We start from the raw sequence: 26,499 nt of genomic DNA, 5'->3' as shown, positions 1-26,499 counted from the left end.
CAACATTAACTAAGGTAGAACAGGTAGACTACTGACCTTATGGATCAACATTAACTAAGGTAGAACGGTTAGACTACTGACCTCATGGATCAACATTAACTAAGGTAGAACGGTTAGACTACTGACCTCATGGATCAACATTAACTAAGGTAGAACGGTTAGACTACTGACCTCATGGATCAACATTAACTAAGGTAGAACGGTTAGACTACTGACCTCATGGATCAACATTAACTAAGGTAGAACGGTTAGACTACTGACCTCATGGATCAACATTAACTAAGGTAGAACGGGTTAGACTACTGACCTCATGGATCAACATTAACTAAGGTAGAACGGTTAGACTACTGACCTCATGGATCAACATTAACTAAGGTAGAACGGTTAGACTACTGACCTCATGGATCAACATTAACTAAGGTAGAACGGTTAGACTACTGACCTCATGGATCAACATTAACTAAGGTAGAACGGTTAGACTACTGACCTCATGGATCAACATTAACTAAGGTAGAACGGTTAGACTACTGACCTCATGGATCAACATTAACTAAGGTAGAACGGTTAGACTACTGACCTCATGGATCAACATTAACTAAGGTAGAACGGTTAGACTACTGACCTCATGGATCAACATTAACTAAGGTAGAACGGTTAGACTACTGACCTCATGGATCAACATTAACTAAGGTAGAACGGTTAGACTACTGACCTCATGGATCAACATTAACTAAGGTAGAACGGTTAGACTACTGACCTCATGGATCAACATTAACTAAGGTAGAACGGTTAGACTACTGACCTCATGGATCAACATTAACTAAGGTAGAACGGTTAGACTACTGACCTCATGGATCAACATTAACTAAGGTAGAACGGTTAGACTACTGACCTCATGGATCAACATTAACTAAGGTAGAACGGTTAGACTACTGACCTCATGGATCAACATTAACTAAGGTAGAACGGTTAGACTACTGACCTCATGGATCAACATTAACTAAGGTAGAACGGTTAGACTACTGACCTCATGGATCAACATTAACTAAGGTAGAACGGTTAGACTACTGACCTCATGGATCAACATTAACTAAGGTAGAACGGGTAGACTACTGACCTCATGGATCAACATTAACTAAGGTAGAACGGTTAGACTACTGACCTCATGGATCAACATTAACTAAGGTAGAACGGTTAGACTACTGACCTCATGGATCAACATTAACTAAGGTAGAACGGTTAGACTACTGACCTCATGGATCAACATTAACTAAGGTAGAACGGTTAGACTACTGACCTCATGGATCAACATTAACTAAGGTAGAACGGTTAGACTACTGGCCTCATGGATCAACATTAACTAAGGTAGAACGGTTAGACTACTGACCTCATGGATCAACATTAACTAAGGTAGAACGGGTAGACTACTGACCTCATGGATCAACATTAACTAAGGTAGAACGGTTAGACTACTGACCTCATGGATCAACATTAACTAAGGTAGAACGGTTAGACTACTGACCTCATGGATCAACATTAACTAAGGTAGAACGGTTAGACTACTGACCTCATGGATCAACATTAACTAAGGTAGAACGGTTAGACTACTGACCTCATGGATCAACATTAACTAAGGTAGAACGGTTAGACTACTGACCTCATGGATCAACATTAACTAAGGTAGAACGGTTAGACTACTGACCTCATGGATCAACATTAACTAAGGTAGAACGGTTAGACTACTGACCTCATGGATCAACATTAACTAAGGTAGAACGGTTAGACTACTGACCTCATGGATCAACATTAACTAAGGTAGAACGGTTAGACTACTGACCTCATGGATCAACATTAACTAAGGTAGAACAGGTAGACTACTGACCTCATGGATCAACATTAACTAAGGTAGAACGGTTAGACTACTGACCTCATGGATCAACATTAACTAAGGTAGAACGGTTAGACTACTGACCTCATGGATCAACATTAACTAAGGTAGAACGGTTAGACTACTGACCTCATGGATCAACATTAACTAAGGTAGAACGGTTAGACTACTGACCTCATGGATCAACATTAACTAAGGTAGAACAGGTTAGACTACTGACCTCATGGATCAACATTAACTAAGGTAGAACGGTTAGACTACTGACCTCATGGATCAACATTAACTAAGGTAGAACGGTTAGACTACTGACCTCATGGATCAACATTAACTAAGGTAGAACGGTTAGACTACTGACCTCATGGATCAACATTAACTAAGGTAGAACGGTTAGACTACTGACCTCATGGATCAACATTAACTAAGGTAGAACAGTTAGACTACTGACCTCATGGATCAACATTAACTAAGGTAGAACGGGTAGACTACTGACCTCATGGATCAACATTAACTAAGGTAGAACGGTTAGACTACTGACCTCATGGATCAACATTAACTAAGGTAGAACGGTTAGACTACTGACCTCATGGATCAACATTAACTAAGGTAGAACGGTTAGACTACTGACCTCATGGATCAACATTAACTAAGGTAGAACGGTTAGACTACTGACCTCATGGATCAACATTAACTAAGGTAGAACGGTTAGACTACTGACCTCATGGATCAACATTAACTAAGGTAGAACGGTTAGACTACTGACCTCATGGATCAACATTAACTAAGGTAGAACGGTTAGACTACTGACCTCATGGATCAACATTAACTAAGGTAGAAACGGTTAGACTACTGACCTCATGGATCAACATTAACTAAGGTAGAACGGGTAGACTACTGACCTCATGGATCAACATTAACTAAGGTAGAACGGTTAGACTACTGACCTCATGGATCAACATTAACTAAGGTAGAACGGTTAGACTACTGACCTCATGGATCAACATTAACTAAGGTAGAACGGTTAGACTACTGACCTCATGGATCAACATTAACTAAGGTAGAACGGTTAGACTACTGACCTCATGGATCAACATTAACTAAGGTAGAACGGTTAGACTACTGACCTCATGGATCAACATTAACTAAGGTAGAACGGTTAGACTACTGACCTCATGGATCAACATTAACTAAGGTAGAACGGTTAGACTACTGACCTCATGGATCAACATTAACTAAGGTAGAACGGTTAGACTACTGACCTCATGGATCAACATTAACTAAGGTAGAACGGTTAGACTACTGACCTCATGGATCAACATTAACTAAGGTAGAACGGTTAGACTACTGACCTCATGGATCAACATTAACTAAGGTAGAACGGTTAGACTACTGACCTCATGGATCAACATTAACTAAGGTAGAACGGTTAGACTACTGACCTCATGGATCAACATTAACTAAGGTAGAACAGGTAGACTACTGACCTCATGGATCAACATTAACTAAGGTAGAACGGTTAGACTACTGACCTCATGGATCAACATTAACTAAGGTAGAACGGTTAGACTACTGACCTCATGGATCAACATTAACTAAGGTAGAACGGTTAGACTACTGACCTCATGGATCAACATTAACTAAGGTAGAACGGTTAGACTACTGACCTCATGGATCAACATTAACTAAGGTAGAACGGTTAGACTACTGACCTCATGGATCAACATTAACTAAGGTAGAACGGTTAGACTACTGACCTCATGGATCAACATTAACTAAGGTAGAACGGTTAGACTACTGACCTTATGGATCAACATTAACTAAGGTAGAACGGTTAGACTACTGACCTCATGGATCAACATTAACTAAGGTAGAACAGGTAGACTACTGACCTCATGGATCAACATTAACTAAGGTAGAACGGTTAGACTACTGACCTCATGGATCAACATTAACTAAGGTAGAACGGTTAGACTACTGACCTCATGGATCAACATTAACTAAGGTAGAACGGTTAGACTACTGACCCTCATGGATCAACATTAACTAAGGTAGAACGGTTAGACTACTGACCTCATGGATCAACATTAACTAAGGTAGAACGGTTAGACTACTGACCTCATGGATCAACATTAACTAAGGTAGAACGGGTTAGACTACTGACCTCATGGATCAACATTAACTAAGGTAGAACGGTTAGACTACTGACCTCATGGATCAACATTAACTAAGGTAGAACGGTTAGACTACTGACCTCATGGATCAACATTAACTAAGGTAGAACAGGTAGACTACTGACCTCATGGATCAACATTAACTAAGGTAGAACGGTTAGACTACTGACCTCATGGATCAACATTAACTAAGGTAGAACGGTTAGACTACTGACCTCATGGATCAACATTAACTAAGGTAGAACGGTTAGACTACTGACCTCATGGATCAACATTAACTAAGGTAGAACGGGTAGACTACTGACCTCATGGATCAACATTAACTAAGGTAGAACAGTTAGACTACTGACCTCATGGATCAACATTAACTAAGGTAGAACGGTTAGACTACTGACCTCATGGATCAACATTAACTAAGGTAGAACGGTTAGACTACTGACCTCATGGATCAACATTAACTAAGGTAGAACGGTTAGACTACTGACCTCATGGATCAACATTAACTAAGGTAGAACGGTTAGACTACTGACCTCATGGATCAACATTAACTAAGGTAGAACGGTTAGACTACTGACCTCATGGATCAACATTAACTAAGGTAGAACGGTTAGACTACTGACCTCATGGATCAACATTAACTAAGGTAGAACGGTTAGACTACTGACCTCATGGATCAACATTAACTAAGGTAGAACGGTTAGACTACTGACCTCATGGATCAACATTAACTAAGGTAGAACGGTTAGACTACTGACCTCATGGATCAACATTAACTAAGGTAGAACGGTTAGACTACTGACCTCATGGATCAACATTAACTAAGGTAGAACGGTTAGACTACTGACCTCATGGATCAACATTAACTAAGGTAGAAACGGTTAGACTACTGACCTCATGGATCAACATTAACTAAGGTAGAACAGGTTAGACTACTGACCTCATGGATCAACATTAACTAAGGTAGAACGGTTAGACTACTGACCTCATGGATCAACATTAACTAAGGTAGAACGGTTAGACTACTGACCTCATGGATCAACATTAACTAAGGTAGAACGGTTAGACTACTGACCTCATGGATCAACATTAACTAAGGTAGAACGGTTAGACTACTGACCTCATGGATCAACATTAACTAAGGTAGAACAGTTAGACTACTGACCTCATGGATCAACATTAACTAAGGTAGAACGGTTAGACTACTGACCTCATGGATCAACATTAACTAAGGTAGAACGGTTAGACTACTGACCTCATGGATCAACATTAACTAAGGTAGAACGGTTAGACTACTGACCTCATGGATCAACATTAACTAAGGTAGAACGGTTAGACTACTGACCTCATGGATCAACATTAACTAAGGTAGAACGGTTAGACTACTGACCTCATGGATCAACATTAACTAAGGTAGAACGGTTAGACTACTGACCTCATGGATCAACATTAACTAAGGTAGAACGGTTAGACTACTGACCTCATGGATCAACATTAACTAAGGTAGAACGGTTAGACTACTGACCTCATGGATCAACATTAACTAAGGTAGAACGGTTAGACTACTGACCTCATGGATCAACATTAACTAAGGTAGAACGGTTAGACTACTGACCTCATGGATCAACATTAACTAAGGTAGAACGGTTAGACTACTGACCTCATGGATCAACATTAACTAAGGTAGAACGGTTAGACTACTGACCTCATGGATCAACATTAACTAAGGTAGAACGGTTAGACTACTGACCTCATGGATCAACATTAACTAAGGTAGAACGGTTAGACTACTGACCTCATGGATCAACATTAACTAAGGTAGAACGGTTAGACTACTGACCTCATGGATCAACATTAACTAAGGTAGAACCGGTTAGACTACTGACCTCATGGATCAACATTAACTAAGGTAGAACGGTTAGACTACTGACCTCATGGATCAACATTAACTAAGGTAGAACGGTTAGACTACTGACCTCATGGATCAACATTAACTAAGGTAGAACGGTTAGACTACTGACCTCATGGATCAACATTAACTAAGGTAGAACGGTTAGACTACTGACCTCATGGATCAACATTAACTAAGGTAGAACGGTTAGACTACTGACCTCATGGATCAACATTAACTAAGGTAGAACGGGTAGACTACTGACCTCATGGATCAACATTAACTAAGGTAGAACGGTTAGACTACTGACCTCATGGATCAACATTAACTAAGGTAGAACGGTTAGACTACTGACCTCATGGATCAACATTAACTAAGGTAGAACGGTTAGACTACTGACCTCATGGATCAACATTAACTAAGGTAGAACGGTTAGACTACTGACCTCATGGATCAACATTAACTAAGGTAGAACGGTTAGACTACTGACCTCATGGATCAACATTAACTAAGGTAGAACGGTTAGACTACTGACCTCATGGATCAACATTAACTAAGGTAGAACGGTTAGACTACTGACCTCATGGATCAACATTAACTAAGGTAGAACGGTTAGACTACTGACCTCATGGATCAACATTAACTAAGGTAGAACGGTTAGACTACTGACCTCATGGATCAACATTAACTAAGGTAGAACGGTTAGACTACTGACCTCATGGATCAACATTAACTAAGGTAGAACGGTTAGACTACTGACCTCATGGATCAACATTAACTAAGGTAGAACGGTTAGACTACTGACCTCATGGATCAACATTAACTAAGGTAGAACGGTTAGACTACTGACCTCATGGATCAACATTAACTAAGGTAGAACGGGTTAGACTACTGACCTCATGGATCAACATTAACTAAGGTAGAAACGGTTAGACTACTGACCTCATGGATCAACATTAACTAAGGTAGAACGGGTTAGACTACTGACCTCATGGATCAACATTAACTAAGGTAGAACGGTTAGACTACTGACCTCATGGATCAACATTAACTAAGGTAGAACGGTTAGACTACTGACCTCATGGATCAACATTAACTAAGGTAGAACGGTTAGACTACTGACCTCATGGATCAACATTAACTAAGGTAGAACGGTTAGACTACTGACCTCATGGATCAACATTAACTAAGGTAGAACGGTTAGACTACTGACCTCATGGATCAACATTAACTAAGGTAGAACGGTTAGACTACTGACCTCATGGATCAACATTAACTAAGGTAGAACGGTTAGACTACTGACCTCATGGATCAACATTAACTAAGGTAGAACGGGTTAGACTACTGACCTCATGGATCAACATTAACTAAGGTAGAACGGTTAGACTACTGACCTCATGGATCAACATTAACTAAGGTAGAACGGTTAGACTACTGACCTCATGGATCAACATTAACTAAGGTAGAACGGTTAGACTACTGACCTCATGGATCAACATTAACTAAGGTAGAACGGTTAGACTACTGACCTCATGGATCAACATTAACTAAGGTAGAACGGTTAGACTACTGACCTCATGGATCAACATTAACTAAGGTAGAACGGTTAGACTACTGACCTCATGGATCAACATTAACTAAGGTAGAACGGTTAGACTACTGACCTCATGGATCAACATTAACTAAGGTAGAACGGTTAGACTACTGACCTCATGGATCAACATTAACTAAGGTAGAACGGTTAGACTACTGACCTCATGGATCAACATTAACTAAGGTAGAACGGTTAGACTACTGACCTCATGGATCAACATTAACTAAGGTAGAACGGTTAGACTACTGACCTCATGGATCAACATTAACTAAGGTAGAACGGTTAGACTACTGACCTCATGGATCAACATTAACTAAGGTAGAACGGTTAGACTACTGACCTCATGGATCAACATTAACTAAGGTAGAACGGTTAGACTACTGACCTCATGGATCAACATTAACTAAGGTAGAACGGTTAGACTACTGACCTCATGGATCAACATTAACTAAGGTAGAACGGTTAGACTACTGACCTCATGGATCAACATTAACTAAGGTAGAACGGTTAGACTACTGACCTCATGGATCAACATTAACTAAGGTAGAACGGTTAGACTACTGACCTCATGGATCAACATTAACTAAGGTAGAACGGTTAGACTACTGACCTCATGGATCAACATTAACTAAGGTAGAACGGTTAGACTACTGACCTCATGGATCAACATTAACTAAGGTAGAACGGTTAGACTACTGACCTCATGGATCAACATTAACTAAGGTAGAACGGTTAGACTACTGACCTCATGGATCAACATTAACTAAGGTAGAACGGTTAGACTACTGACCTCATGGATCAACATTAACTAAGGTAGAACGGTTAGACTACTGACCTCATGGATCAACATTAACTAAGGTAGAACGGTTAGACTACTGACCTCATGGATCAACATTAACTAAGGTAGAACGGTTAGACTACTGACCTCATGGATCAACATTAACTAAGGTAGAACGGTTAGACTACTGACCTCATGGATCAACATTAACTAAGGTAGAACGGTTAGACTACTGACCTCATGGATCAACATTAACTAAGGTAGAACGGTTAGACTACTGACCTCATGGATCAACATTAACTAAGGTAGAACGGTTAGACTACTGACCTCATGGATCAACATTAACTAAGGTAGAACGGTTAGACTACTGACCTCATGGATCAACATTAACTAAGGTAGAACGGTTAGACTACTGACCTCATGGATCAACATTAACTAAGGTAGAACGGTTAGACTACTGACCTCATGGATCAACATTAACTAAGGTAGAAACGGTTAGACTACTGACCTCATGGATCAACATTAACTAAGGTAGAACGGTTAGACTACTGACCTCATGGATCAACATTAACTAAGGTAGAACGGGTTAGACTACTGACCTCATGGATCAACATTAACTAAGGTAGAACGGTTAGACTACTGACCTCATGGATCAACATTAACTAAGGTAGAACGGTTAGACTACTGACCTCATGGATCAACATTAACTAAGGTAGAACGGTTAGACTACTGACCTCATGGATCAACATTAACTAAGGTAGAACGGTTTAGACTACTGACCTCATGGATCAACATTAACTAAGGTAGAACGGTTAGACTACTGACCTCATGGATCAACATTAACTAAGGTAGAACGGTTAGACTACTGACCTCATGGATCAACATTAACTAAGGTAGAACGGTTAGACTACTGACCTCATGGATCAACATTAACTAAGGTAGAACGGTTAGACTACTGACCTCATGGATCAACATTAACTAAGGTAGAACGGTTAGACTACTGACCTCATGGATCAACATTAACTAAGGTAGAACGGGTTAGACTACTGACCTCATGGATCAACATTAACTAAGGTAGAACGGTTAGACTACTGACCTCATGGATCAACATTAACTAAGGTAGAACGGTTAGACTACTGACCTCATGGATCAACATTAACTAAGGTAGAACGGTTAGACTACTGACCTCATGGATCAACATTAACTAAGGTAGAACGGGTTAGACTACTGACCTCATGGATCAACATTAACTAAGGTAGAAACGGTTAGACTACTGACCTCATGGATCAACATTAACTAAGGTAGAACAGGTTAGACTACTGACCTCATGGATCAACATTAACTAAGGTAGAACGGTTAGACTACTGACCTCATGGATCAACATTAACTAAGGTAGAACGGTTAGACTACTGACCTCATGGATCAACATTAACTAAGGTAGAACGGTTAGACTACTGACCTCATGGATCAACATTAACTAAGGTAGAAACGGTTAGACTACTGACCTCATGGATCAACATTAACTAAGGTAGAACGGTTAGACTACTGACCTCATGGATCAACATTAACTAAGGTAGAACGGTTAGACTACTGACCTCATGGATCAACATTAACTAAGGTAGAACGGTTAGACTACCGACCTCATGGATCAACATTAACTAAGGTAGAACGTTAGACTACTGACCTCATGGATCAACATTAACTAAGGTAGAACGGTTAGACTACTGACCTCATGGATCAACATTAACTAAGGTAGAAACGGTTAGACTACTGACCTCATGGATCAACATTAACTAAGGTAGAACGGTTAGACTACTGACCTCATGGATCAACATTAACTAAGGTAGAACGGTTAGACTACTGACCTCATGGATCAACATTAACTAAGGTAGAACGGTTAGACTACTGACCTCATGGATCAACATTAACTAAGGTAGAACGGTTAGACTACTGACCTCATGGATCAACATTAACTAAGGTAGAACAGGTTAGACTACTGACCTCATGGATCAACATTAACTAAGGTAGAACGGTTAGACTACTGACCTCATGGATCAACATTAACTAAGGTAGAACGGTTAGACTACTGACCTCATGGATCAACATTAACTAAGGTAGAAACGGTTAGACTACTGACCTCATGGATCAACATTAACTAAGGTAGAACGGTTAGACTACTGACCTCATGGATCAACATTAACTAAGGTAGAACGGTTAGACTACTGACCTCATGGATCAACATTAACTAAGGTAGAACGGTTAGACTACTGACCTCATGGATCAACATTAACTAAGGTAGAACGGTTAGACTACTGACCTCATGGATCAACATTAACTAGGTGTAGAACAGGTAGACTACTGACCTCATGGATCAACATTAACTAAGGTAGAACGGTTAGACTACTGACCTCATGGATCAACATTAACTAAGGTAGAACGGTTAGACTACTGACCTCATGGATCAACATTAACTAAGGTAGAACGGTTAGACTACTGACCTCATGGATCAACATTAACTAAGGTAGAACGGTTAGACTACTGACCTCATGGATCAACATTAACTAAGGTAGAACGGTTAGACTACTGACCTCATGGATCAACATTAACTAAGGTAGAACGGTTAGACTACTGACCTCATGGATCAACATTAACTAAGGTAGAACGGTTAGACTACTGACCTCATGGATCAACATTAACTAAGGTAGAACGGTTAGACTACTGACCTCATGGATCAACATTAACTAAGGTAGAACGGTTAGACTACTGACCTCATGGATCAACATTAACTAAGGTAGAACGGTTAGACTACTGACCTCATGGATCAACATTAACTAAGGTAGAACGGTTAGACTACTGACCTCATGGATCAACATTAACTAAGGTAGAACGGTTAGACTACTGACCTCATGGATCAACATTAACTAAGGTAGAACGGTTAGACTACTGACCTCATGGATCAACATTAACTAAGGTAGAACGGTTAGACTACTGACCTCATGGATCAACATTAACTAAGGTAGAACGGTTAGACTACTGACCTCATGGATCAACATTAACTAAGGTAGAACGGTTAGACTACTGACCTCATGGATCAACATTAACTAAGGTAGAACGGTTAGACTACTGACCTCATGGATCAACATTAACTAAGGTAGAACGGTTAGACTACTGACCTCATGGATCAACATTAACTAAGGTAGAACGGGTTAGACTACTGACCTCATGGATCAACATTAACTAAGGTAGAACGGGTTAGACTACTGACCTCATGGATCAACATTAACTAAGGTAGAACGGTTAGACTACTGACCTCATGGATCAACATTAACTAAGGTAGAACGGTTAGACTACTGACCTCATGGATCAACATTAACTAAGGTAGAACGGTTAGACTACTGACCTCATGGATCAACATTAACTAAGGTAGAACGGTTAGACTACTGACCTCATGGATCAACATTAACTAAGGTAGAACGGTTAGACTACTACGACCTCATGGATCAACATTAACTAAGGTAGAACGTTAGACTACTGACCTCATGGATCAACATTAACTAAGGTAGAAAGGTTAGACTACTGACCTCATGGATCAACATTAACTAAGAGAACGGTTAGACTACTGACCTCATGGATCAACATTAACTAAGTAGACAGTAGACTACTGACCTCATGGATCAACATTAACTAAGGTAGAACGGTTAGACTACTGACCTCATGGATCAACATTAACTAAGGTAGAACGGTTAGACTACTGACCTCATGGATCAACATTAACTAAGGTAGAACGGTTAGACTACTGACCTCATGGATCAACATTAACTAAGGTAGAACGGTTAGACTACTGACCTCATGGATCAACATTAACTAAGGTAGAACGGTTAGACTACTGACCTCATGGATCAACATTAACTAAGGTAGAACGGTTAGACTACTGACCTCATGGATCAACATTAACTAAGGTAGAACGGTTAGACTACTGACCTCATGGATCAACATTAACTAAGGTAGAACGGTTAGACTACTGACCTCATGGATCAACATTAACTAAGGTAGAACGGTTAGACTACTGACCTCATGGATCAACATTAACTAAGGTAGAACGGTTAGACTACTGACCTCATGGATCAACATTAACTAAGGTAGAAACGGTTAGACTACTGACCTCATGGATCAACATTAACTAAGGTAGAACGGTTAGACTACTGACCTCATGGATCAACATTAACTAAGGTAGAACCGGTTAGAACTACTGACCTCATGGATCAACATTAACTAAGGTAGAACGGTTAGACTACTGACCTCATGGATCAACATAACTAAGGTAGAACGGTTAGACTACTGACCTCATGGATCAACATTAACTAAGGTAGAACGGTTAGACTACTGACCTCATGGATCAACATTAACTAAGGTAGAACGGGTAGACTACTGACCTCATGGATCAACATTAACTAAGGTAGAACGGTTAGACTACTGACCTCATGGATCAACATTAACTAAGGTAGAACGGTTAGACTACTGACCTCATGGATCAACATTAACTAGGTAGAACAGGTAGACTACTGACCTCATGGATCAACATTAACAGGTAGAACGGTTAGACTACTGACCTCATGGATCAACATTAACTAAGGTAGAACGGTTAGACTACTGACCTCATGGATCAACATTAACTAAGGTAGAACGGTTAGACTACTGACCTCATGGATCAACATTAACTAAGGTAGAACGGTTAGACTACTGACCTCATGGATCAACATTAACTAAGGTAGAACGGTTAGACTACTGACCTCATGGATCAACATTAACTAAGGTAGAACAGGTTAGACTACTGACCTCATGGATCAACATTAACTAAGGTAGAACGGTTAGACTACTGACCTCATGGATCAACATTAACTAAGGTAGAACGGTTAGACTACTGACCTCATGGATCAACATTAACTAAGGTAGAACGGTTAGACTACTGACCTCATGGATCAACATTAACTAAGGTAGAACGGTTAGACTACTGACCTCATGGATCAACATTAACTAAGGTAGAACGGTTAGACTACTGACCTCATGGATCAACATTAACTAAGGTAGAACGGTTAGACTACTGACCTCATGGATCAACATTAACTAAGGTAGAACGGTTGAACTACTGACCTCATGGATCAACATTAACTAAGGTAGAACGGTTAGACTACTGACCTCATGGATCAACATTAACTAAGGTAGAACGGTTAGACTACTGACCTCATGGATCAACATTAACTAAGGTAGAACGGGTGAGACTACTGACCTCATGGATCAACATTAACTAAGGTAGAACAGTTAGACTACTGACCTCATGGATCAACATTAACTAAGGTAGAACGGTTGAACTACTGACCTCATGGATCAACATTAACTAAGGTAGACGACAGTTAGACTACTGACCTCATGGATCAACATTAACTAAGGTAGAACGGTTAGACTACTGACCTCATGGATCAACATTAACTAAGGTAGAACGGTTAGACTACTGACCTCATGGATCAACATTAACTAAGGTAGAACGGTTAGACTACTGACCTCATGGATCAACATTAACTAAGGTAGAAACGGTTAGACTACTGACCTCATGGATCAACATTAACTAAGGTAGAACGGTTAGACTACTGACCTCATGGATCAACATTAACTAAGGTAGAACGGTTAGACTACTGACCTCATGGATCAACATTAACTAAGGTAGAACAGTTAGACTACTGACCTCATGGATCAACATTAACTAAGGTAGAACGGTTAGACTACTGACCTCATGGATCAACATTAACTAAGGTAGAACGGTTAGACTACTGACCTCATGGATCAACATTAACTAAGGTAGAACGGTTAGACTACTGACCTCATGGATCAACATTAACTAAGGTAGAACGGTTAGACTACTGACCTCATGGATCAACATTAACTAAGGTAGAACAGGTTAGACTACTGACCTCATGGATCAACATTAACTAAGGTAGAACGGTTAGACTACTGACCTCATGGATCAACATTAACTAAGGTAGAACGGTTAGACTACTGACCTCATGGATCAACATTAACTAAGGTAGAACGGTTAGACTACTGACCTCATGGATCAACATTAACTAAGGTAGAACGGTTAGACTACTGACCTCATGGATCAACATTAACTAAGGTAGAACGGTTAGACTACTGACCTCATGGATCAACATTAACTAAGGTAGAACAGGTAGACTACTGACCTCATGGATCAACATTAACTAAGGTAGAACAGTTAGACTACTGACCTCATGGATCAACATTAACTAAGGTAGAACGGTTAGACTACTGACCTCATGGATCAACATTAACTAAGGTAGAACGGTTAGACTACTGACCTCATGGATCAACATTAACTAAGGTAGAACGGTTAGACTACTGACCTCATGGATCAACATTAACTAAGGTAGAACGGTTAGACTACTGACCTCATGGATCAACATTAACTAAGGTAGAACGGTTAGACTACTGACCTCATGGATCAACATTAACTAAGGTAGAACGGTTAGACTACTGACCTCATGGATCAACATTAACTAAGGTAGAACGGTTAGACTACTGACCTCATGGATCAACATTAACTAAGGTAGAACGGTTAGACTACTGACCTCATGGATCAACATTAACTAAGGTAGAACGGTTAGACTACTGACCTCATGGATCAACATTAACTAAGGTAGAACGGTTAGACTACTGACCTCATGGATCAACATTAACTAAGGTAGAACGGTTAGACTACTGACCTCATGGATCAACATTAACTAAGGTAGAACGGTTAGACTACTGACCTCATGGATCAACATTAACTAAGGTAGAACGGTTAGACTACTGACCTCATGGATCAACATTAACTAAGGTAGAACGGTTAGACTACTGACCTCATGGATCAACATTAACTAAGGTAGAACGGTTAGACTACTGACCTCATGGATCAACATTAACTAAGGTAGAACGGGTTAGACTACTGACCTCATGGATCAACATTAACTAAGGTAGAACGGTTAGACTACTGACCTCATGGATCAACATTAACTAAGGTAGAACGGTTAGACTACTGACCTCATGGATCAACATTAACTAAGGTAGAACGGTTAGACTACTGACCTCATGGATCAACATTAACTAAGGTAGAACGGTTAGACTACTGACCTCATGGATCAACATTAACTAAGGTAGAACGGGTTAGACTACTGACCTCATGGATCAACATTAACTAAGGTAGAACGGTTAGACTACTGACCTCATGGATCAACATTAACTAAGGTAGAACGGTTAGACTACTGACCTCATGGATCAACATTAACTAAGGTAGAACGGGTAGACTACTGACCTCATGGATCAACATTAACTAAGGTAGAACGGTTAGACTACTGACCTCATGGATCAACATTAACTAAGGTAGAACGGTTAGACTACTGACCTCATGGATCAACATTAACTAAGGTAGAACGGTTAGACTACTGACCTCATGGATCAACATTAACTAAGGTAGAAACGGTTAGACTACTGACCTCATGGATCAACATTAACTAAGGTAGAACAGGTAGACTACTGACCTCATGGATCAACATTAACTAAGGTAGAACGGTTAGACTACTGACCTCATGGATCAACATTAACTAAGGTAGAACGGTTAGACTACTGACCTCATGGATCAACACTTAACTAAGGTAGAACGGTTAGACTACTGACCTCATGGATCAACATTAACTAAGGTAGAACGGTTAGACTACTGACCTCATGGATCAACATTAACTAAGGTAGAACGGTTAGACTACTGACCTCATGGATCAACATTAACTAAGGTAGAACGGTTAGACTACTGACCTCATGGATCAACATTAACTAAGGTAGAACGGGTTAGACTACTGACCTCATGGATCAACATTAACTAAGGTAGAACGGTTAGACTACTGACCTCATGGATCAACATTAACTAAGGTAGAACGGTTAGACTACTGACCTCATGGATCAACATTAACTAAGGTAGAACGGTTAGACTACTGACCTCATGGATCAACATTAACTAAGGTAGAACAGTTAGACTACTGACCTCATGGATCAACATTAACTAAGGTAGAACGGTTAGACTACTGACCTCATGGATCAACATTAACTAAGGTAGAACGGTTAGACTACTGACCTCATGGATCAACATTAACTAAGGTAGAACGGTTAGACTACTGACCTCATGGATCAACATTAACTAAGGTAGAACGGTTAGACTACTGACCTCATGGATCAACATTAACTAAGGTAGAACGGTTAGACTACTGACCTCATGGATCAACATTAACTAAGGTAGAACGGTTAGACTACTGACCTCATGGATCAACATTAACTAAGGTAGAACGGGTTAGACTACTGACCTCATGGATCAACATTAACTAAGGTAGAACGGTTAGACTACTGACCTCATGGATCAACATTAACTAAGGTAGAACGGTTAGACTACTGACCTCATGGATCAACATTAACTAAGGTAGAACAGTTAGACTACTGACCTCATGGATCAACATTAACTAAGGTAGAACGGTTAGACTACTGACCTCATGGATCAACATTAACTAAGGTAGAACGGTTAGACTACTGACCTCATGGATCAACATTAACTAAGGTAGAACGGTTAGACTACTGACCTCATGGATCAACATTAACTAAGGTAGAACGGTTAGACTACTGACCTCATGGATCAACATTAACTAAGGTAGAACGGTTAGACTACTGACCTCATGGATCAACATTAACTAAGGTAGAACAGGTAGACTACTGACCTCATGGATCAACATTAACTAAGGTAGAACGGTTAGACTACTGACCTCATGGATCAACATTAACTAAGGTAGAACGGTTAGACTACTGACCTCATGGATCAACATTAACTAAGGTAGAACGGTTAGACTACTGACCTCATGGATCAACATTAACTAAGGTAGAACGGTTAGACTACTGACCTCATGGATCAACATTAACTAAGGTAGAACGGTTAGACTACTGACCTCATGGATCAACATTAACTAAGGTAGAACGGTTAGACTACTGACCTCATGGATCAACATTAACTAAGGTAGAACGGTTAGACTACTGACCTCATGGATCAACATTAACTAAGGTAGAACGGTTAGACTACTGACCTCATGGATCAACATTAACTAAGGTAGAACGGTTAGACTACTGACCTCATGGATCAACATTAACTAAGGTAGAACGGTTAGACTACTGACCTCATGGATCAACATTAACTAAGGTAGAACGGTTAGACTACTGACCTCATGGATCAACATTAACTAAGGTAGAACGGTTAGACTACTGACCTCATGGATCAACATTAACTAAGGTAGAACGGTTAGACTACTGACCTTATGGATCAACATTAACTAAGGTAGAACGGTTAGACTACTGACCTCATGGATCAACATTAACTAAGGTAGAACGGTTAGACTACTGACCTCGTGGATCAACATTAACTAAGGTAGAACGGTTAGACTACTGACCTCATGGATCAACATTAACTAAGGTAGAACGGTTAGACTACTGACCTCATGGATCAACATTAACTAAGGTAGAACGGTTAGACTACTGACCTCATGGATCAACATTAACTAAGGTAGAACAGGTAGACTACTGACCTCATGGATCAACATTAACTAAGGTAGAACGGTTAGACTACTGACCTCATGGATCAACATTAACTAAGGTAGAACAGTTTAGACTACTGACCTCATGGATCAACATTAACTAAGGTAGAACGGTTAGACTACTGACCTCATGGATCAACATTAACTAAGGTAGAACGGTTAGACTACTGACCTCATGGATCAACATTAACTAAGGTAGAACGGTAGACTACTGACCTCATGGATCAACATTAACTAAGGTAGAACGGTTAGACTACTGACCTCATGGATCAACATTAACTAAGGTAGAACGGTTAGACTACTGACCTCATGGATCAACATTAACTAAGGTAGAACGGTTAGACTACTGACCTCATGGATCAACATTAACTAAGGTAGAACGGTTAGACTACTGACCTCATGGATCAACATTAACTAAGGTAGAACAGGTAGACTAATGACCTTATGGATCAACATTAACTAAGGTAGAACGGTTAGACTACTGACCTCATGGATCAACATTAACTAAGGTAGAACGGTTAGACTACTGACCTCATGGATCAACATTAACTAAGGTAGAACGGTTAGACTACTGACCTCATGGATCAACATTAACTAAGGTAGAACGGTTAGACTACTGACCTCATGGATCAACATTAACTAAGGTAGAACAGGTAGACTACTGACCTCATGGATCAACATTAACTAAGGTAGAACAGGTAGACTACTGACCTCATGGATCAACATTAACTAAGGTAGAACGGTTAGACTACTGACCTCATGGATCAACATTAACTAAGGTAGAACGGTTAGACTACTGACCTCATGGATCAACATTAACTAAGGTAGAACGGTTAGACTACTGACCTCATGGATCAACATTAACTAAGGTAGAACGGTTAGACTACTGACCTCATGGATCAACATTAACTAAGGTAGAACGGTTAGACTACTGACCTCATGGATCAACATTAACTAAGGTAGAACGGTTAGACTACTGACCTCATGGATCAACATTAACTAAGGTAGAACGGTTAGACTACTGACCTCATGGATCAACATTAACTAAGGTAGAACGGTTAGACTACTGACCTTATGGATAACATTAACTAAGGTAGAACGGTTAGACTACTGACCTCATGGATCAACATTAACTAAGGTAGAACGGTTAGACTACTGACCTCATGGATCAACATTAACTAAGGTAGAACGGTTAGACTACTGACCTCATGGATCAACATTAACTAAGGTAGAACGGTTAGACTACTGACCTCATGGATCAACATTAACTAAGGTAGAACGGTTAGACTACTGACCTCATGGATCAACATTAACTAAGGTAGAACGGTTAGACTACTGACCTCATGGATCAACATTAACTAAGGTAGAACAGGTAGACTACTGACCTCATGGATCAACATTAACTAAGGTAGAACGGTTAGACTACTGACCTCATGGATCAACATTAACTAAGGTAGAACGGTTAGACTACTGACCTCATGGATCAACATTAACTAAGGTAGAACGGTTAGACTACTGACCTTATGGATCAACATTAACTAAGGTAGAACGGTTAGACTACTGACCTCATGGATCAACATTAACTAAGGTAGAACGGTTAGACTACTGACCTCATGGATCAACATTAACTAAGGTAGAACGGTTAGACTACTGACCTCATGGATCAACATTAACTAAGGTAGAACGGTTAGACTACTGACCTCATGGATCAACATTAACTAAGGTAGAACGGTTAGACTACTGACCTCATGGATCAACATTAACTAAGGTAGAACGGTTAGACTACTGACCTCATGGATCAACATTAACTAAGGTAGAACGGTTAGACTACTGACCTCATGGATCAACATTAACTAAGGTAGAACGGTTAGACTACTGACCTCATGGATCAACATTAACTAAGGTAGAACGGTTAGACTACTGACCTCATGGATCAACATTAACTAAGGTAGAACGGTTAGACTACTGACCTCATGGATCAACATTAACTAAGGTAGAACGGTTAGACTACTGACCTCATGGATCAACATTAACTAAGGTAGAACGGTTAGACTACTGACCTCATGGATCAACATTAACTAAGGTAGAACGGTTAGACTACTGACCTCATGGATCAACATTAACTAAGGTAGAACGGTTAGACTACTGACCTCATGGATCAACATTAACTAAGGTAGAACGGTTAGACTACTGACCTCATGGATCAACATTAACTAAGGTAGAACGGTTAGACTACTGACCTCATGGATCAACATTAACTAAGGTAGAAACGGTTAGACTACTGACCTCATGGATCAACATTAACTAAGGTAGAACGGTTAGACTACTGTCCTCATGGATCAACATTAACTAAGGTAGAACGGTTAGACTACTGACCTCATGGATCAACATTAACTAAGGTAGAACAGGTAGACTACTGACCTTATGGATCAACATTAACTAAGGTAGAACGGTTAGACTACTGACCTCATGGATCAACATTAACTAAGGTAGAACGGTTAGACTACTGACCTCATGGATCAACATTAACTAAGGTAGAACAGGTAGACTACTGACCTTATGGATCAACATTAACTAAGGTAGAACGGTTAGACTACTGACCTTATGGATCAACATTAACTAAGGTAGAACAGGTAGACTACTGACCTCATGGATCAACATTAACTAAGGTAGAACGGTTAGACTACTGACCTCATGGATCAACATTAACTAAGGTAGAACGGTTAGACTACTGACCTCATGGATCAACATTAACTAAGGTAGAACAGGTAGACTAATGACCTTATGGATCAACATTAACTAAGGTAGAACGGTTAGACTACTGACCTCATGGATCAACATTAACTAAGGTAGAACGGTTAGACTACTGACCTCATGGATCAACATTAACTAAGGTAGAACGGTTAGACTACTGACCTCATGGATCAACATTAACTAAGGTAGAACGGGTAGACTACTGACCTCATGGATCAACATTAACTAAGGTAGAACGGTTAGACTACTGACCTCATGGATCAACATTAACTAAGGTAGAACGGTTAGACTACTGACCTCATGGATCAACATTAACTAAGGTAGAACGGTTAGACTACTGACCTCATGGATCAACATTAACTAAGGTAGAACGGTTAGACTACTGACCTCATGGATCAACATTAACTAAGGTAGAACGGTTAGACTACTGACCTCATGGATCAACATTAACTAAGGTAGAACAGTTAGACTACTGACCTCATGGATCAACATTAACTAAGGTAGAAACGGTTAGACTACTGACCTCATGGATCAACATTAACTAAGGTAGAACGGTTAGACTACTGACCTCATGGATCAACATTAACTAAGGTAGAACGGTTAGACTACTGACCTCATGGATCAACATTAACTAAGGTAGAACGGTTAGACTACTGACCTCATGGATCAACATTAACTAAGGTAGAACGGTTAGACTACTGACCTCATGGATCAACATTAACTAAGGTAGAACGGTTAGACTACTGACCTCATGGATCAACATTAACTAAGGTAGAACGGTTAGACTACTGACCTCATGGATCAACATTAACTAAGGTAGAACGGTTAGACTACTGTCCTCATGGATCAACATTAACTAAGGTAGAACGGTTAGACTACTGACCTCATGGATCAACATTAACTAAGGTAGAACGGGTAGACTACTGACCTTATGGATCAACATTAACTAAGGTAGAACGGTTAGACTACTGACCTCATGGATCAACATTAACTAAGGTAGAACGGTTAGACTACTGACCTCATGGATCAACATTAACTAAGGTAGAACAGGTTAGACTACTGACCTCATGGATCAACATTAACTAAGGTAGAACGGTTAGACTACTGACCTCATGGATCAACATTAACTAAGGTAGAACGGTTAGACTACTGACCTCATGGATCAACATTAACTAAGGTAGAACGGTTAGACTACTGACCTCATGGATCAACATTAACTAAGGTAGAACGGTTAGACTACTGACCTCATGGATCAACATTAACTAAGGTAGAACAGTTAGACTACTGACCTCATGGATCAACATTAACTAAGGTAGAACGGTTAGACTACTGACCTCATGGATCAACATTAACTAAGGTAGAACGGTTAGACTACTGACCTCATGGATCAACATTAACTAAGGTAGAACGGTTAGACTACTGACCTCATGGATCAACATTAACTAAGGTAGAACGGTTAGACTACTGACCTCATGGATCAACATTAACTAAGGTAGAACGGTTAGACTACTGACCTCATGGATCAACATTAACTAAGGTAGAACGGTTAGACTACTGACCTCATGGATCAACATTAACTAAGGTAGAACGGTTAGACTACTGACCTCATGGATCAACATTAACTAAGGTAGAACGGTTAGACTACTGACCTCATGGATCAACATTAACTAAGGTAGAACGGGTTAGACTACTGACCTCATGGATCAACATTAACTAAGGTAGAACGGTTAGACTACTGACCTCATGGATCAACATTAACTAAGCTAGAACGGTTAGACTACTGACCTCATGGATCAACATTAACTAAGGTAGAACGGTTAGACTACTGACCTCATGGATCAACATTAACTAAGGTAGAACGGTTAGACTACTGACCTCATGGATCAACATTAACTAAGGTAGAACGGTTAGACTACTGACCTCATGGATCAACATTAACTAAGGTAGAACGGTTAGACTACTGACCTCATGGATCAACATTAACTAAGGTAGAACGGTTAGACTACTGACCTCATGGATCAACATTAACTAAGGTAGAACGGTTAGACTACTGACCTCATGGATCAACATTAACTAAGGTAGAACGGTTAGACTACTGACCTCATGGATCAACATTAACTAAGGTAGAACGGTTAGACTACTGACCTCATGGATCAACATTAACTAAGGTAGAACGGTTAGACTACTGACCTCATGGATCAACATTAACTAAGGTAGAACGGTTAGACTACTGACCTCATGGATCAACATTAACTAAGGTAGAACGGTTAGACTACTGACCTCATGGATCAACATTAACTAAGGTAGAACGGTTAGACTACTGACCTCATGGATCAACATTAACTAAGGTAGAACGGTTAGACTACTGACCTCATGGATCAACATTAACTAAGGTAGAACGGTTAGACTACTGACCTCATGGATCAACATTAACTAAGGTAGAACGGTTAGACTACTGACCTCATGGATCAACATTAACTAAGGTAGAACGGTTAGACTACTGACCTCATGGATCAACATTAACTAAGGTAGAACGGTTAGACTACTGACCTCATGGATCAACATTAACTAAGGTAGAACGGTTAGACTACTGACCTCATGGATCAACATTAACTAAGGTAGAACGGTTAGACTACTGACCTCATGGATCAACATTAACTAAGGTAGAACGGTTAGACTACTGACCTCATGGATCAACATTAACTAAGGTAGAACGGTTAGACTACTGACCTCATGGATCAACATTAACTAAGGTAGAACGGTTAGACTACTGACCTCATGGATCAACATTAACTAAGGTAGAACGGTTAGACTACTGACCTCATGGATCAACATTAACTAAGGTAGAACAGGTTAGACTACTGACCTCATGGATCAACATTAACTAAGGTAGAACGGTTAGACTACTGACCTCATGGATCAACATTAACTAAGGTAGAACAGGTAGACTACTGACCTCATGGATCAACATTAACTAAGGTAGAACGGTTAGACTACTGACCTTATGGATCAACATTAACTAAGGTAGAACGGTTAGACTACTGACCTCATGGATCAACATTAACTAAGGTAGAACGGTTAGACTACTGACCTCATGGATCAACATTATCTTGACCTCATGGATCAACATTAACTAAGGTAGAACGGGTTAGACTACTGACCTCATGGATCAACATTAACTAAGGTAGAACGGTTAGACTACTGACCTTATGGATCAACATTAACTAAGGTAGAGCGGGTTAGACTACTGACCTCATGGATCAACATTAACTAAGGTAGAACGGTTAGACTACTGACCTCATGGATCAACATTAACTAAGGTAGAACGGTTAGACTACTGACCTCATGGATCAACATTAACTAAGGTAGAACGGTTAGACTACTGACCTCATGGATCAACATTAACTAAGGTAGAACGGTTAGACTACTGACCTCATGGATCAACATTAACTAAGGTAGAACGGTTAGACTACTGACCTCATGGATCAACATTAACTAAGGTAGAACGGTTAGACTACTGACCTCATGGATCAACATTAACTAAGGTAGAACGGTTAGACTACTGACCTCATGGATCAACATTAACTAAGGTAGAACGGTTAGACTACTGACCTCATGGATCAACATTAACTAAGGTAGAACGGTTAGACTACTGACCTCATGGATCAACATTAACTAAGGTAGAACGGTTAGACTACTGACCTCATGGATCAACATTAACTAAGGTAGAACGGTTAGACTACTGACCTCATGGATCAACATTAACTAAGGTAGAACGGTTAGACTACTGACCTCATGGATCAACATTAACTAAGGTAGAACGGTTAGACTACTGACCTCATGGATCAACATTAACTAAGGTAGAACGGTTAGACTACTGACCTCATGGATCAACATTAACTAAGGTAGAACGGTTAGACTACTGACCTCATGGATCAACATTAACTAAGGTAGAACGGTTAGACTACTGACCTCATGGATCAACATTAACTAAGGTAGAACGGTTAGACTACTGACCTCATGGATCAACATTAACTAAGGTAGAACGGTTAGACTACTGACCTCATGGATCAACATTAACTAAGGTAGAACGGTTAGACTACTGACCTCATGGATCAACATTAACTAAGGTAGAACGGTTAGACTACTGACCTCATGGATCAACATTAACTAAGGTAGAACGGTTAGACTACTGACCTCATGGATCAACATTAACTAAGGTAGAACGGTTAGACTACTGACCTCATGGATCAACATTAACTAAGGTAGAACGGTTAGACTACTGACCTCATGGATCAACATTAACTAAGGTAGAACGGTTAGACTACTGACCTCATGGATCAACATTAACTAAGGTAGAACGGTAGACTACTGACCTCATGGATCAACATTAACTAAGGTAGAACGGTTAGACTACTGACCTCATGGATCAACATTAACTAAGGTAGAACAGGTAGACTACTGACCTCATGGATCAACATTAACTAAGGTAGAACGGTTAGACTACTGACCTTATTGATCAACATTAACTAAGGTAGAACGGTTAGACTACTGACCTCATGGATCAACATTAACTAAGGTAGAACGGGTAGACTACTGACCTCATGGATCAACATTGACCTCATGGATCAACATTAACTAAGGTAGAACGGTTAGACTACTGACCTCATGGATCAACATTAACTAAGGTAGAACGGTTAGACTACTGACCTTATGGATCAACATTAACTAAGGTAGAACGGTTAGACTACTGACCTCATGGATCAACATTAACTAAGGTAGAACGGTTAGACTACTGACCTCATGGATCAACATTAACTAAGGTAGAACGGTTAGACTACTGACCTCATGGATCAACATTAACTAAGGTAGAACGGTTAGACTACTGACCTCATGGATCAACACTAACTAAGGTAGAACGGTTAGACTACTGACCTCATGGATCAACATTAACTAAGGTAGAACGGTTAGACTACTGACCTCATGGATCAACATTAACTAAGGTAGAACGGTTAGACTACTGACCTCATGGATCAACATTAACTAAGGTAGAACGGTTAGACTACTGACCTCATGGATCAACATTAACTAAGGTAGAACGGTTAGACTACTGACCTCATGGATCAACATTAACTAAGGTAGAACGGTTAGACTACTGACCTCATGGATCAACATTAACTAAGGTAGAACGGTTAGACTACTGACCTTATGGATCAACATTAACTAAGGTAGAACGGTTAGACTACTGACCTCATGGATCAACATTAACTAAGGTAGAACGGTTAGACTACTGACCTCATGGATCAACATTAACTAAGGTAGAACGGTTAGACTACTGACCTCATGGATCAACATTAACTAAGGTAGAACGGTTAGACTACTGACCTCATGGATCAACATTAACTAAGGTAGAACGGTTAGACTACTGACCTCATGGATCAACATTAACTAAGGTAGAACGGTTAGACTACTGACCTCATGGATCAACATTAACTAAGGTAGAACGGTTAGACTACTGACCTCATGGATCAACATTAACTAAGGTAGAACGGTTAGACTACTGACCTCATGGATCAACATTAACTAAGGTAGAACGGTTAGACTACTGACCTCATGGATCAACATTAACTAAGGTAGAAACGGTTAGACTACTGACCTCATGGATCAACATTAACTAAGGTAGAACGGTTAGACTACTGACCTCATGGATCAACATTAACTAAGGTAGAACGGTTAGACTACTGACCTCATGGATCAA

General features: G+C 40.0%; 1 protein-coding gene across 1 annotated transcript in view; it reads right to left on the bottom strand.

Annotated features, from left to right (window-relative positions):
* The window catches only part of LOC121563379 (2-hydroxyacylsphingosine 1-beta-galactosyltransferase-like), a gene marked incomplete at its 3' end in the record, with an annotated part of 114,762 nt that overhangs the window by 73,313 nt on the left and 14,950 nt on the right, over nt 1–26,499 (bottom strand). The gene's annotated exons all lie outside the window — the stretch shown is intronic.

This window comes from Coregonus clupeaformis, unplaced genomic scaffold (assembly GCF_020615455.1).
Source record: "Coregonus clupeaformis isolate EN_2021a unplaced genomic scaffold, ASM2061545v1 scaf0779, whole genome shotgun sequence".
Lineage (NCBI taxonomy): Eukaryota > Metazoa > Chordata > Actinopteri > Salmoniformes > Salmonidae > Coregonus > Coregonus clupeaformis.
Note: the sequence above shows the minus strand (reverse complement) of the source record. Positions and strands in the feature narration are given on the sequence as shown.